The sequence below is a fragment of the Propithecus coquereli genome, unplaced genomic scaffold (genome assembly GCF_000956105.1).
Source record: "Propithecus coquereli isolate 6110/MARCELLA unplaced genomic scaffold, Pcoq_1.0 Scaffold10, whole genome shotgun sequence".
Taxonomy (NCBI): domain Eukaryota; kingdom Metazoa; phylum Chordata; class Mammalia; order Primates; family Indriidae; genus Propithecus; species Propithecus coquereli.
Window position 1 is genome coordinate 987217 of NW_012133858.1, and position 13553 is coordinate 1000769.

General features: G+C 41.8%; 1 protein-coding gene across 3 annotated transcripts in view; it reads right to left on the reverse strand.

The window, feature by feature from the left end:
* The window catches only part of B4GALT4 (UDP-Gal:betaGlcNAc beta 1,4- galactosyltransferase, polypeptide 4), a 31240-nt gene extending 24458 nt beyond the window's left edge, over positions 1-6782 (reverse strand). For 2 of the 3 annotated variants that reach the window (XR_001137403.1, XM_012642600.1), the window contains exon 1: positions 6744-6782. The gene's annotated coding sequence lies outside the window, so the exon portion shown is untranslated. Of the gene's footprint in view, positions 1-6347; positions 6379-6743 lie in introns of those variants that run through there. The other variant, XM_012642606.1, reaches the window with a different exon arrangement.
* Positions 6783-13553: the final 6771 nt, after the last annotated feature.

Consider the following 13553-nt stretch of genomic DNA (forward strand, 5'->3'; position numbering starts at 1 on the left):
TTGTTTTTATTTTAAATGAGAAGTGGGGAGGTGGTAAGTAAGTGTAAAAAACAACAGCGAAAACAATCCTGGCAACTCTCAAGATAGTTTCATACTTACTAAAGGGTAGAATTCCAAAAACTTAGTTCTGGGTTAGTTTGAAGGAAACCTAGAAAACATTTCTCTCCAAACACAATGCTACAAATGGAAATGGAGGTTTGGTTCTCAGGTCAAACCACAAAAGAGAATCTTAGATGCAGGAAGCAATTAAACAGTATGGCCTGTGTTTAGGGTCCTGTGAAGGTATAACAGAAAGTCGATGCTGAAGACGGTAATAACAGCTAATAAGAGCGATTTATTTGTGCATGTACTCTGTGCCATGCGCAGGGTTGAATCACTTGTAATAACTTATTTAATTCTCATCCGACTGATGAGAAAACAAAGGTCTAGAGAGATTAAGTAACTTGCCAAGACCACACAACTATTACAGTAAGTGGGAAGGCTGGGTCTGAGCCCAGGCGGTCAGCTCCAAAGTCCACGCTTCTGCAGTATCTGTCACGTGGACATTTTCTCTTTTCTCTCCTTGGTGCCTGAACAGGCCCAGGACCAACCCTTGAAATATGCACATTCCGTTTGGTGGCCTTCTACCTCTTTCCCACACCCACCTTGCCTTTCCTTGGGGCTGTCTGCTCAAATGCCTTCTGGAGGTCTGTTCTCTTCCCTTCAGGTGACAGGAAGTCATCAGGTTCCTGGGCCAATCAGACAACCTCCTGCAGACTAATTGCAGGGGGCTTAAATGCTGGGATCAGCAACTGTTTTTTATAAACATCTTAACTTTGGAAAATTTAGACTAGAAACATTGCTTTTCTAAGAGCTATTTACGGAGGGATAGTCCCCTTAAAGAGAGAATCACTGAGTAGAAAGAACTAATGATCATATAATCACTGCAGTGTTAAGAAGACCTTAAAGAACACACTTTCAGCTCCCTCATTCTACAGAGGGGAAGTGTGGCCTGCAGAGATTTAAAACCCTGCCCAAGGCAGAGGGTATACAGGAAATCTCTGTACTTTCTGCTCAACATTGTTGTGAACCTAAAACTGCTCTAAAAGATACAGTTGACCCTTGAACAACACAGGTTCGAACTTTCAACCAAACATGAGTGGAAAATACAGTATTCTCAATCTCCCACATATGCGGAGGGCTGACTTTTCCTATATGCAGGGTCCACAGGGCCAACTGTGGGACTTGAGTATACACCAAGTGGGGTATATATGCAGCCAATCCCCTCCCCACCACATATATCATGGGATGACTGTAATTTTAAAATAAAACCTACCTAAGAAGTAAACAGCTCGGCTATGAATAATCATAAACTAATGGTAATCAACTAGAGCCTATGGAATTTGTTCAAAGATAAGGACAATTATTCTACAAGGAGTCATTACTAAAGATTACTTAATAATTAGGCCTTCACTGCTGATCCCACTTCTTGAGACTACATCTGAACCAGTTAAAAATCATCATTTACCCCTTTTTCTAAGCCCAAGCACCCTCCCCAAAACTGTACAAAGAGCCAGCATCAAGGAAGTTCAAAGGTAAGGTTTCCTTGGTTCCTGCAAGCATCCGAGGTGTGAAGGGTTTGTAACACTGTTCCATCTGTCTTTCAAGAGAGACCAGATAAGTGACTGGAGGCAACCCCTCTTTGTGTGTTCCCCCAGCTATAAAATAGTAAAAAGTACTTATCTCAAAACGTTGCTGTGAGCCTTTCATGAGATGAGGTACCGAAGTCCATTGGTATACCTGGTACGTTCCCAGGAACACAAATATTGGCTGAGTACCAATGTAATTCATGTTCAAATGTTATCAGAATATTTGCCAAGATAATGTTATCTCTGGAATTACATGTTGAGATACAGAAAATTTTTATTTTCTATTTTTCTTTCAATGTATATATATTACTTCTATAATTAGAAAAACATAATGACTTTTCAAAGAAAGTTATTTTTAGGGCAAGCATCTCCTGATTGGTGTTTAGGAAAGTGCCATCAGACTGGACCTATTACTGACATTTAAGTAATTGAGAGACCCTGAACTCTCACAGCAGTCTCAGCAGTCCCAGAGTTATTAACATTTTCTTTTCCAATCCAGGCTGTCTTGAAGTGACAGAGGAATTATGACTGCAGAGAACAAAGTCAGGCAAAATTAAAGCAATTTAGGGCAAGACTCGCCACGCTTTTCCTTTCTAGAAGTCTACCCTAGAGTTACTTTGAAATGCTCGTGTTTTCATATTTGGTTTTCCACCCCTCGATTCCACCAGTCTTCTCTGAGCAACTGGTATTTTCAAGCATAGTACTAGGCACAAGGGGAGATAGGGAATTAAAGACCAGTCCTCGCACTCAGAGTTTATGTCAATATTTTCCTAGATCTTAATGTCTGCAATTTGTTTTCAAATATGCCAATACCTCCACCCCAAAGTGGAGGAATAAATGAAACAAGATTGGTAAAATACTGAGAAGTATTGAAGAGAGGTGATAGGTACCTGAGAGTCCATTTTCTTTCTCTCTACTTTCATGTATGCTTGAAATTTTCCACAATAATAATAATAATAATCTAGCAAGGAAGATCAACTATAATAAAAGGTAAAGCAACATGAACGCTAAGTATCATTCTTGGAGAATTTCTAACCCCATACATTTTTACTGCACCAAGGGGGTAGGGAAGACACCAGGTATAACCCCACAAAGGTATACTAAGCTTTTATGCACTTAGGAGAAAGGGTGTGGTCTTCATTCAGCAGCTGAGAGCACCAAAATGAGCATTCCAATGCCCCCATCTGGTAATTTTGCAGACACAGGATGTGTGAGTAGGCATGATGTGGCCCCTGCTGCCTTGAGACTCCCTGGGGCAGCGCCAGTGGAAAGACTGACATTTTGCTACTCTTTTCACTCCTGCAGAGTTCCTGGGAGCTATTTGTACACACATTGCCCCATCTTCCTTAGGCCTTGATATTCGTTCTCCCAATTACAGCTCCTTTAGGAGGCTTCTGAATGAACACTGATCAGATCCTTTAGGCAACAGCTCCCTGGGTGGGGGCAGGAATAAGATAGGAATGATGACAGCCATTCACGTATACAAGTCATTTAAACTCAAGGAGTGAGTAAATTTATGGCAGTAAATTAACTTCATTCTCAAGGAGAATAACTGTCTTTGTATTCCTAGTGCCTCAAACCAACCTGACACATAGCAGGTGTTCAATCTGGTAAATAATGAATGACTTTCCAGGATATACTAGTTGAAATACATAAAGGCACACCATAATTCCAGGCTACTGTTAAAAGAGATGAGACATGGAAAAAAGAAAAGGGAGGGAAGAAAGATTAATAGAGAAGAAAAAAATTAAATGGGTATAAAATTCCATCTTGGGAAGATTTTTAAAATTGAAAAGGCTCGCACCAACACTAGCTCCCTCAGTTTACTAATGCCGACACTCTTCTAAGGGTAGGGGGCCCATCTCTAAAAAGTGCACTGTCTCTTGGTCATGCCCACCACCTTCTGCTCCTCTGCCACTGAGTTTTCAAAAGTGATACTTCTAATCCTTGACTTGGAAGGAGTTGCTGCTTCGCCTGCCTCTTCCTCCATGAATCCAGAAAGTACCACTGCGTGAGCTGCACAGCACACTGGGACACAGTGACCTGCCTCTGGGCAAGAGCTGTGGAAATCCACACTTGAAGTCACACTTGAAGTGGTCTTGCAAAAGCCAAACAACTGAAATTGTTTGATAGAGTATATGTCATATGGCATAACACAGAATTCACAAGGATTTCCGATGGGAGGTTTTAACAGAAGTTCATTGTGTACTTGCATGCCATTTTCAGGATCTCTGAGAAGCCTACAGTGGGATCGGTAGGAGTTTACTTTCTGCAGTCATTGGGGGCACTTCAGTGAGGTTTGAGAAGCTCTGAGATAATGGAAAAAACAGGGCTCTGAAGTCACAAAGAGCTGAGTTCAAATTCTTGTTATCACACGCATAAATGGCCACAGACAACTGCCCTAAATTTTCTGAGTCTGTTTGGCCATTTATTTAAAAAGCTTTTCTCAAGGTATACTTCTAAAACAGGCCTTATCAAATATACAAGGGAATGTATTAAAACTGCAGATTTGTGTCCTCAGCCCCACCCCCACAAAGACCCTGGGTCAGAACAGCTGGGTCTGGGACTCAGAAAAATGAAATTTTAACAAGCTCCCCAGGTAATTCTTATACACATTAAAGTTTGAGAACCGCTGAAATAAGAGTATGGACCTGGAATGCAACAGATCCTTCAGAAATGTTAATTTTCCTTCTGGTGAGGAGTACAGTAAGAAGGTAGATGAAAATGAGACTTTAAAAATGCATTTGAATAGCTTTAGATTCCACCATTTAGAAGTTTATTCTAAGGAAATAATCAGAGAAGTAGACCATGATATTCAAACTAATACTGCTAAAGTAACCAAAAACTGACAAGAATCCAAGTGTTAACAATAAGGATCTAATTAATTACAGTACATCCATATGATGGAATATGCACTTTCATTAAAATAGTGTTTAAAAGAACTTAACTACATGAAAAAGTGCTCATGATAGTTTAGTAAAAAAAACAATATAAAAACATACATCAAATACAATACCAATTACGCAATATATGTGTGTGTGTGCGTGTCTTTTATATATAAAATGCCTGAAAGAGTCACTGGTGGTCATCTCTAAATTATGGGATTGGGGGAAAGTTTTATTTCTTATGTATCTTCTAATTCTTCTAGAATGGGGTTTTTATGACCAGAAACAATGTTGTTGTTTTCTGACAAAATGACTACATTTGTCCTTTAAAGTAGTCCCCAACTTATCTGTGGTTTCACTTTCCATGGTTTCAGCTACCTGTAGTACAGTACAATAAGATATTTTGAGAGAGAGACCTCATGCACGTAACTTTTATTACAATATATTGTTATAATTATTCTATTTTATTATTAATGATTGCTGTTAACCTCTTACTGTGCTTAATTTCTAAGTTAAACTCTATCATAGGTAGGTACGTATATGAAAAAACCACAGTTTCAGGCTTCCACTGGGGCTTGCAACGTATCCCCAAAAGATAAGGAGGACTACTGTATACTAAAGAAAAATAGTTAATCTGTCATGGGATTAGAGTTAAAATAAATAAATTAATTAATTCACTGAAAACCTCAGACTCTGTCAGTGATCTTCAATGCCAGAGAATTCCGTGGGCTCTGTTTGGAATCCCGGTTCCTAGGCTCCACCCCCAGAGATTTTTATTTCAAAGGCCTGAGGCGAGGTCAAGAAATCTGTATTTTTAACAAGAACCCCGGCAATTCTGAGATATGCAGCCAGGTTTGAGAAACTATTGTTCACTGATGGCTTTAAAAACAGAATAGAAAACCACCACTGACTTGCTTTGGGTGTTCCCACTGTGAATAAAAGATCTTCAACGACATCCTCAAATCATTTGCACGCATATCCGGAAAAAGCATACATTACTGTTAGCTCAGCCTAAAGTAAATACCAAATATTTATTCTATTAAATTGCATATAAAATATAACAGCAGCTGGGTTGATTGCCTTCTCTACCCACTCTCCCTCAGATTATGTAGTCAAACAGTTCAGCGCAATTCAGTAATTCCCTTTAACAGATAGATGTATTTAATCTGATCAAAGCTATGGACCTTCTCTCTCAAAAATGCAGTCAAGTCCATGACATTTTTTGCAATTTCATGAGGTTTACAGTCTCCATAGAGGCCGAATCTGCTCTAGAAGATACAATTCTAAAAACTTAAACTACATCCAATCAAACATTATCTCCTCCCCCTAGAGAGACATCCCAGCACTCCCCATCCAGGTACTGGGGATCGCCCTCCAGGCCCTCCTTTGAATCCCAATTTCTCAACCCGGACCCTGAATCCTATTCCTCCCGATCTAAGATTCCTTGACTTTCTTGCATCCTCAATATGTTTTCTTTCCTTTCTTTAAAAATTAATTTAAAACTCTCCTCAACCCTCGAATTACCATCTTCTTCCTCCTCCTTTTCATCCCCGAACGGCTGGGGAGGTCTACCTGTGCCCTCGCCCTCTCTGGAACGCTCTGCAACCGGACGCACGCCCACGCTCTGTCGATAACTGCTCTCCTAAGACTACCAGCCCAAAGGCCTCTTCTCGGTCCAGATCCCTCTAGACTTTTCTATTTTTTTCTTCTCAAACCAAGAGTTAACGGCCCTTATCTAATGGAAGACGGAACATCAAGAGACACGGATCAACGGACACTGGATGTACTGAGAGCCCCACTCTGAAGTCCTTCAAAATACGGGTGCCTAACCCACCGCGAGACAGGTCGGAGCTCGTCGGCCCGGGCTGCGATCAGCTGATCAGTTTCCTAGTTGGAGCGCTGGAGAAAGAAGGCTTCCAGGTTGATGCACCCGGCGGGGACAGAGGTGCTGGGGGTGACCCCAGAATCGTGCCGCTGGGCCCCTGGAGGTGAGCCCTGGGTCCTTCCCTAGCTGGCAGCATCTCGCCCGGCTCCCCCGGCGCCCGCACCTGAGCCGCAGCCTCCCATCAGACTCGGCCTCCGCAGGACCCCGCCGGGCCCGCCGCGCCGGCCGAAGCAGGACGGCCCCACGGACGCCGGGCCTCGCAGCCCCAGCCCGGGGACCCGCGCAAGCGCCTGCGTCCCGGAACTGCGCATGGCGGGCGGCGGATCCAAGGCCGCGCGTACTCACCCCAGCCGCGGCCTCGCCGAGCGAGCACTGCCTGGGGAACGGGGAAGCCGAGGGAAGCGGCCCCGGACACCGCCTCCGCCTCCCGGGAGGCGGCCCCTGAGCGCCGGCTCCGCCTCCTGCCCGCCTTGGGCCCGGGAGCTTGCGTGCGCGGCTCTCCGCCCGCCTGGCGCTGCCCACCGCGGCAGGACAGACCCCGCCCCGGGAAGGCCGGGGAGGGAAATCGGGAGCTGGACGTCTCGGCCTTGGGTGATCCTGCAGCCTTGTGCCAGTAATAGTGGGCTAGGTGCTGGGTGCTCCCCAAATTCCATCCTCTTAAATACAAAGCTCTGAGAAGGAGGTAAGAACCTGCCCATTTTACAGAGTAGGAAACTTGAGTCTTTAGAGGTTCATAAATTTGCCTTACATCACCCTGTGACCTTTCAGCACTCTCAACTGCTTAACGTACCAAATTGCCTGGCTTTTTGCGTTTCTCAGGACTGTTGAGAATATTAAATGAATCAATTGTGAATAATTCTTATTTCTTCAAAGATATTATTACAGAAAGCCAAGACAATCACATTTAATACTAAAGATTTGAGTGAAAAATCATGGTAGGCTCTGCTTAGGCAGACAAGACAGCAGGCTAGATTCTCCAGGGCAGCCTCGCCCTGTGCTCACAGGAATGTAGTAGATTCTCCAAGAACCAACCTATCCACTCTACCCCAAAGGAACCAACCATGGGAAGAACCAGTGCTGGGATCAGTAAGCTCTAAGCAGGACATCTGGGGCTATACTGAGACCACATGTCTATGGTGGCACTGTAATCTGGGACAGAAACAGGGAGATCAGAGCCTGAGCCTCCACATCAGACCAAGACCACTGAAAAGCACTTAAGACCTCCCAAGCCTTCTGTGCTCTGAGCAGAAGCAATCAAAACACCTCTGGTGGATGCAAGTTAGTCCCTTAGGATTCAAGCAAGTAGAAGCTCGGAATTTTTTAAAAATCGCCATGCACAGGAAAACACATATGAGTGACAAAAGAACTAGTACCCAACATATTTAGACCCTCAAGGACATGTTAAAAGAAAAATTTTTGACAAATTAAATTTAACAGAGTTTATTTGAGCAAAGAATGATTCGTGAATCAGGTAACATTCAGAAGAGGTTCAGAGAGCTCCACTCTGCAAGGTGGGCAGTATTTACAGAACAGGAGAGTAAAATACAGAAATACCCTGATTGTTTATAGCTAGGCATTTCCCTTACTTGGACAAGGTCTGATCAATTTGCAGCCTGTGATGGGCTGAAGCTCAGCTGCTTGTGATTAGTTGAGACCTGGCGGCTATCTGTTACAAAAATAGATGCAGGTTTCAGTTTGGTTATGTACTAAATCAGGTTGCAGTTTGTTACATGGGGAACGCAAAGTGCAAAGACAGCCTCGGATCAAATTTAATTTAACAATTCCTTCCTTTCGGTCAACCTCTCAATTTTGGGAGATTGACCAAAACCTTGGACATTGACGCCACTCTCTGTCACCATCACAATGGACTTGTTTGATCTCAGTATGGAGTTCACAAGTCACTGACATCAGATCAGTTGAATGATGCTTTATGTTCTTGCTGTTTGAGTTAAAGCGAGATCATTTAATGTACAGTGGATGGCTACACACAAACATTTAAGAGTATTGAGGGGCTACCACACATCAAGGACACTATTATGATGACTATGAGGAGAATACCAAGAGACTAAAGTGTACTCTGTAACAGGAGCACCCACAAACCGAACTAATCAAAATCAAACAAATCAGGCCGAGTGCAGTGGCTCGCAGCTGTAATACTAGCACTTTGGGAGGCTGAGGCAGGAGGATCACTTGAGGCCAGGAGTTCGAGACCAGCCTAAACAAGAGTGAGACCCCTGTCTCTACCAAAAAAAAAAAAAAAAATAGAAAAATTAGCCAGGCATGGTAGTGCATGCCTGAAGTCCCAGCTACTCAGAAGGCTGAGGCAGGAGGATTGCTCCAGCCCAGGAGTTTGAGGTTGCAGTTAACTATGATGATGCCACCACACTCTAGCCCAAGTAACAGAGCAAGATCCTGTCTAAAAAAAAAACAGTCAAAGTTTGGTCAGTATAGACAGTTCAACAGTGTTTGAGTCCAGTTGATCATAGTCTTTGTTCAGGATGTGATGGTGATTAAAGACCATAGTTTGCTGTAGAATGCTCTGATTTAAAGAGGTATCAAATTTTCTTGTTAGCCTGGTAACATAAGTCATAGTAACCTGGAGACCTACTGGAAGAAACATAAAGGTTAGAAAATTTTGGAAAAGCCATGCTTGCCATCCACCATTTAGGATGCCTGCAAACCAACTGTTAGCTACTCCCATGAACATGTGATGCGTTCCTTTCCCTTGAGAAAATCCCTTAATGTATTTGGTGGCAGTATGTAAAGAAACAGCAGTATCAGACATGTTATTAATTAAGCTTCCTGTAGTAGCAAAATCAGGGGAAAGAAAATGAAAGAAAACATTCAGTTTTGTTCAGCACCGTACACAAACCCCCAACGTGGGCAAAGAGATCTAAAGCTGCATGATGTTCCATTATGTGCTTTTGTGGAACATGTAGGTTATCATTTTCCTTTCCAAGAGTGGCCTCTACCAGTCTAATCCCTTAGGAGGTCTGGTTGGCCACAAAATCCAAGATTTTCCCCAATTTATAATTAGTTTCAAATTCCAACACTGGCACAAACAGCAAGCCCCCAGGAACCCCACTGGAACCTTTCCTCCGTGGAAGCTAGCTTTTATTTGTGTATTCAAGGTTGCTGGTAATTTCGATTGTTGACTATTTTGGTGTTTGATTATGGGGACCTTCAGGGGAAGCTATTCAAAATGCAGGAGGAAGTCAGGCCAAATAGCAAGATCCAAACCAATGGGGAAACAGAACAGAGTAAGAAATGTTCACAGACCCACTATAGGCCCTTGGGGGCTGGAAGAGAGGGCCATGTATTGGCATTTGAGCATGGGTCAGTGAAATTTGTCTGCACATAGGTCAGCATAGTTCCTGAACAAAGTTCAGTAGGAAATTTACTTTTTTTGTGTGGTCCCTTTATAGGATGCTGTCAGGGTGTATAGCCACATTTAGTGAGAAGGGACATTCCTGGATTTAATCCAGGGACATTATATAGTCACTTGTACCCATGTACATAGTCCCCAGGTCTTGAGTACATGATTCCTGGAAGTATAATATATATTTTGAAGGTATCACTCAGATAGATTTTCTATATTTGGTAGTAGTTAGGTTATTAATTGGAAAAGTTAGGGTATATCTTTCAGCGAGTGTAGGAAATCAAGTAGCAGTAATATCCATAAGATCAAGGATAGCTTTGTGGGCCAGGCTCAGTGACTCACGCCTGTAATCCTAGCACTCTGGGAGGCCAAGGCAGGAGGATTGCTTGAGCTCAAGAGTTTGAGACCAGCCTGAGCAAGAGTGAGACTCCCGTCTCTAAAAAAAAAAAAAAAGGATAGCTTTATACTCTTTTTTGAAATTTCAGGGCAACTGTCATTGGAAGCACAGAGAAGCATTGGCATTAGTGGAATTGTTTCCTGGGGTTTTTTGGCATTAGCCCACAAACCCAACACTTGCTTTTTTTTAAATTATTATTGTTATTTTGTTTTTGTTTTTGTTGTTAGAGCATTAACTTTAACTAAAGCCATCCACAGATTATGGTCCCATGAATTGTCCAGGAGGAAATAAGGGGGATAAAGAAAAAAGGATAAGATTTTCATAATGGCAGAGATTAGAAGTCTTGATTCATAACCCTGAGAAAGCTGTCCATGTCTAAGATGCTGTTCTACTTCTGGGGAGAAACTTTGCTGATCAGCTTTACCTTAAGTTCTCAGTGAGTGTATGGTTCCAAGAGTCTGAAGGGGCTCTCTTGAGTTGTGAGATACGGACCCAAGGTTCAAGGCCCTGAAGTTTTGCTGCAGTGTGGGTAGTGAGAAGAACTTGGTATAGTTCCTTCCAATGGGGTAAAAGGGCAGTTTTTCTCATGTCATTTCCAAAAGACTGGCTCTCTGGGTTCTAGATTGTGAAAAGTTTGATTGCACTCAGTCAGTGGATCACAAAAGGCTTCTTTCACCTGATAAAAATACACTTAGACTTAGGTATAATTCATTAATTAAAGACTTGCAGTACTTAGTCATATCAAAGCTTGTAAGAGGAGGAGATACATGAGAATCTGTTATTAGGGGTATAGGTCTTCCAGTAACTATTTTCTATCTACTCCATAATGAGTAATGGAGTGCATAGTTTTTAATAATGGAAGCTTTAAGGACTCAGGAAGGACAGGTGCCCATCCAGGCCCTCCATAAATTCACACTTAACAATAAATGTAAATCCTTTTAAATATAAGTTTTATTCATCCAACTCAGTGTATAACACTGTTCATTAAATAGGTTAACATAGGTAATTTGACTATGAATATGAAATTTATTCAAATTGCATATCTTAACAATTTCAGTACTGTCTAACTCAGCATGAAAATCTTCCAAAGCATTTCCTTGGTATTCAATTAATTCTTTTTCTGCTTAATGTTGGGTTAATAGTTGCATTAACTAATCAGTTTCTTCATTAGAGTTCTAGGAATTCTTACCCACTCCAATGATATGATCTTATGGTTATCAGAAACCTGTACTTCTCAGAATCCCTTCCACAAATCTCCTCAAAGGTGAAACATTTTAGGTTTATATTGTAGTTTTTTGCAATAGCTTTCAGGGAAGTATGAGAGTAAAACAATTAACTGTCTGTGAATGACCACTTAAAATGGCCATGGTTATCTGATGAGAGTTTTTTATAATAATGACATAATTGACAAGCAAATTTGGCTATTTCAGTGGCATACATTTTAGGATAATAACTATAATTTTGGCTGATAACATATACCAGGACTGTCATCTTTCTAGGAATTTCGTATAAATTCTGGAACACATGAATTTCATACAATTTCTGAAACACATATGAGGGGAATTAAAAAATTCATGGAAAATCCATACTATGAAAAAATTATTCATGGATTAAAAATTTCTTTGCACCAAAATAAACTCATACTAACTTGTTAAAACATGTCTGAACAGTATCTAGTTTGAGGCACTAAGAAGGATAAGACATGAGTTTGAAAAGAGCCCATATCCAAGCAACTTGAATTCTGCTGAAATTGAAACAAGAACAAACATCAAATTTATGGTGAAGCTTGGGTGGAAGAATGGTGAAATCACTGATGCCTTACGAAAAGTTTATGGAGACAATGTCCCAAAGAAATCAGCAGTTAACAAATAGATAACTGATTTTAAGAAGGGTTAAGAAGATGTTGAAGATGAAGTCCACAGTGGCAGATCATCCACATCAATTTGCAAGGAAAACATTCATCTTGTGCATGCCATAACTGAAAAGGACTGATGATTAACAGCACAAGCAATAGCCAACACCATAGACATCTCAATTGGTTCAGCTTACACAATTTTGACTGAAAAATTAAAACCGAGCTAACTTTTTTACTTGACGGGTGCCAAAACTGTTGCTCCCAGATCAGCTACAGACAAGAGTAGAGCATTCAATGGAAATTTTAAACAAGTGGGATCAAGATCTTGAAGCATTTCTTTGAAGAATTGTAACAAGAGATGAAATGTGGCTTTACCAGGATGATTCTGAAGACAAAACACAATCAAAGCAATGGCTACCAAGAGGTGGAAGTGATCTGGTCCAAGCAAAAGTGGACTGCTCAAGCGCAAAGGTCATGGCAACAGCTTTTTGGGATGCTCGAGGCATTTGGCTTATTGACTTTCCCAGGGCCAAAGAATGATAATATATGCTTATTATAAGAGTGTTTTGAGAAAGTTAGTCAAAGCTTTGGCAGAAAAACACCCAGGAAATCTTCACCAGAGAGTCCTTCTCCACCATGATAATGCTCATGCTCATTCCTCTCATCAAACAAGGGCAATTTTGTGAGAGTTTTGATGGAAAATCATTAGGCATCCAATTTACAGTCCTGATTTGGCTCCTTCTGAATTATTATTATTTTTTTTTTTTTGAGACAGAATCTCACTGTGTTGCCCGGGCTAGAGTGCCATGGCGTCAGCCTAGCTCACAGCAACCTCAAACTCCTGGGCTCAAGCAATCCTACTGCCTCAGCCTCCCGAGTAGCTGGGACTACAGGCATGCGCCACCATGCCTGGCTAATTTTTTCTATATATTTTTAGTTGTCTGATTAATTTCTTTCTGTTTTTAGTAGAGACAGGGTCTCACTCTTGCTCAGGCTGGTCTCGAACTCCTGAGCTCAAACAATCCGCCCGCCTCGGCCTCCCAAAGTGACCCTGACATTTTTAAGGTGTACAGGCCAGGTGTTTCATAGAACATTCCTTAATTTGGACAGTCAGATTATTTCTCATGATTAGATACCAATTATGTATTTCTGGCAGGAATATGATAAAGGTGATACTATGTCCTCAGAGCATCACCTTGAATGTGATGCCAGTTTGTATTATTGGGGTGATTTCTAGAATCACTTCTGCTTGGAACCCTGAGCCACCATGTTGAAGCTCCACTACCCTGAGGCTGCTGTGCTGTGGAAAGCCCAAGCTAGACGTGTAGAAAAAGAAAAAAAGATGCCCAGCCACCTCCCAACTAGTCTAGCCCCCTGCCACTTAGAGGCACCCCAGCTGAGGTTCCAGACATCACAGAGCAGAGATCAGCCTTCCCCATTACGAACGTCTAAATTCCTCTGACTCACAGAATTATGAGATACAAGAACAATAAGTTACTGTTTTGATCCTCTCAGTTTTGGGGT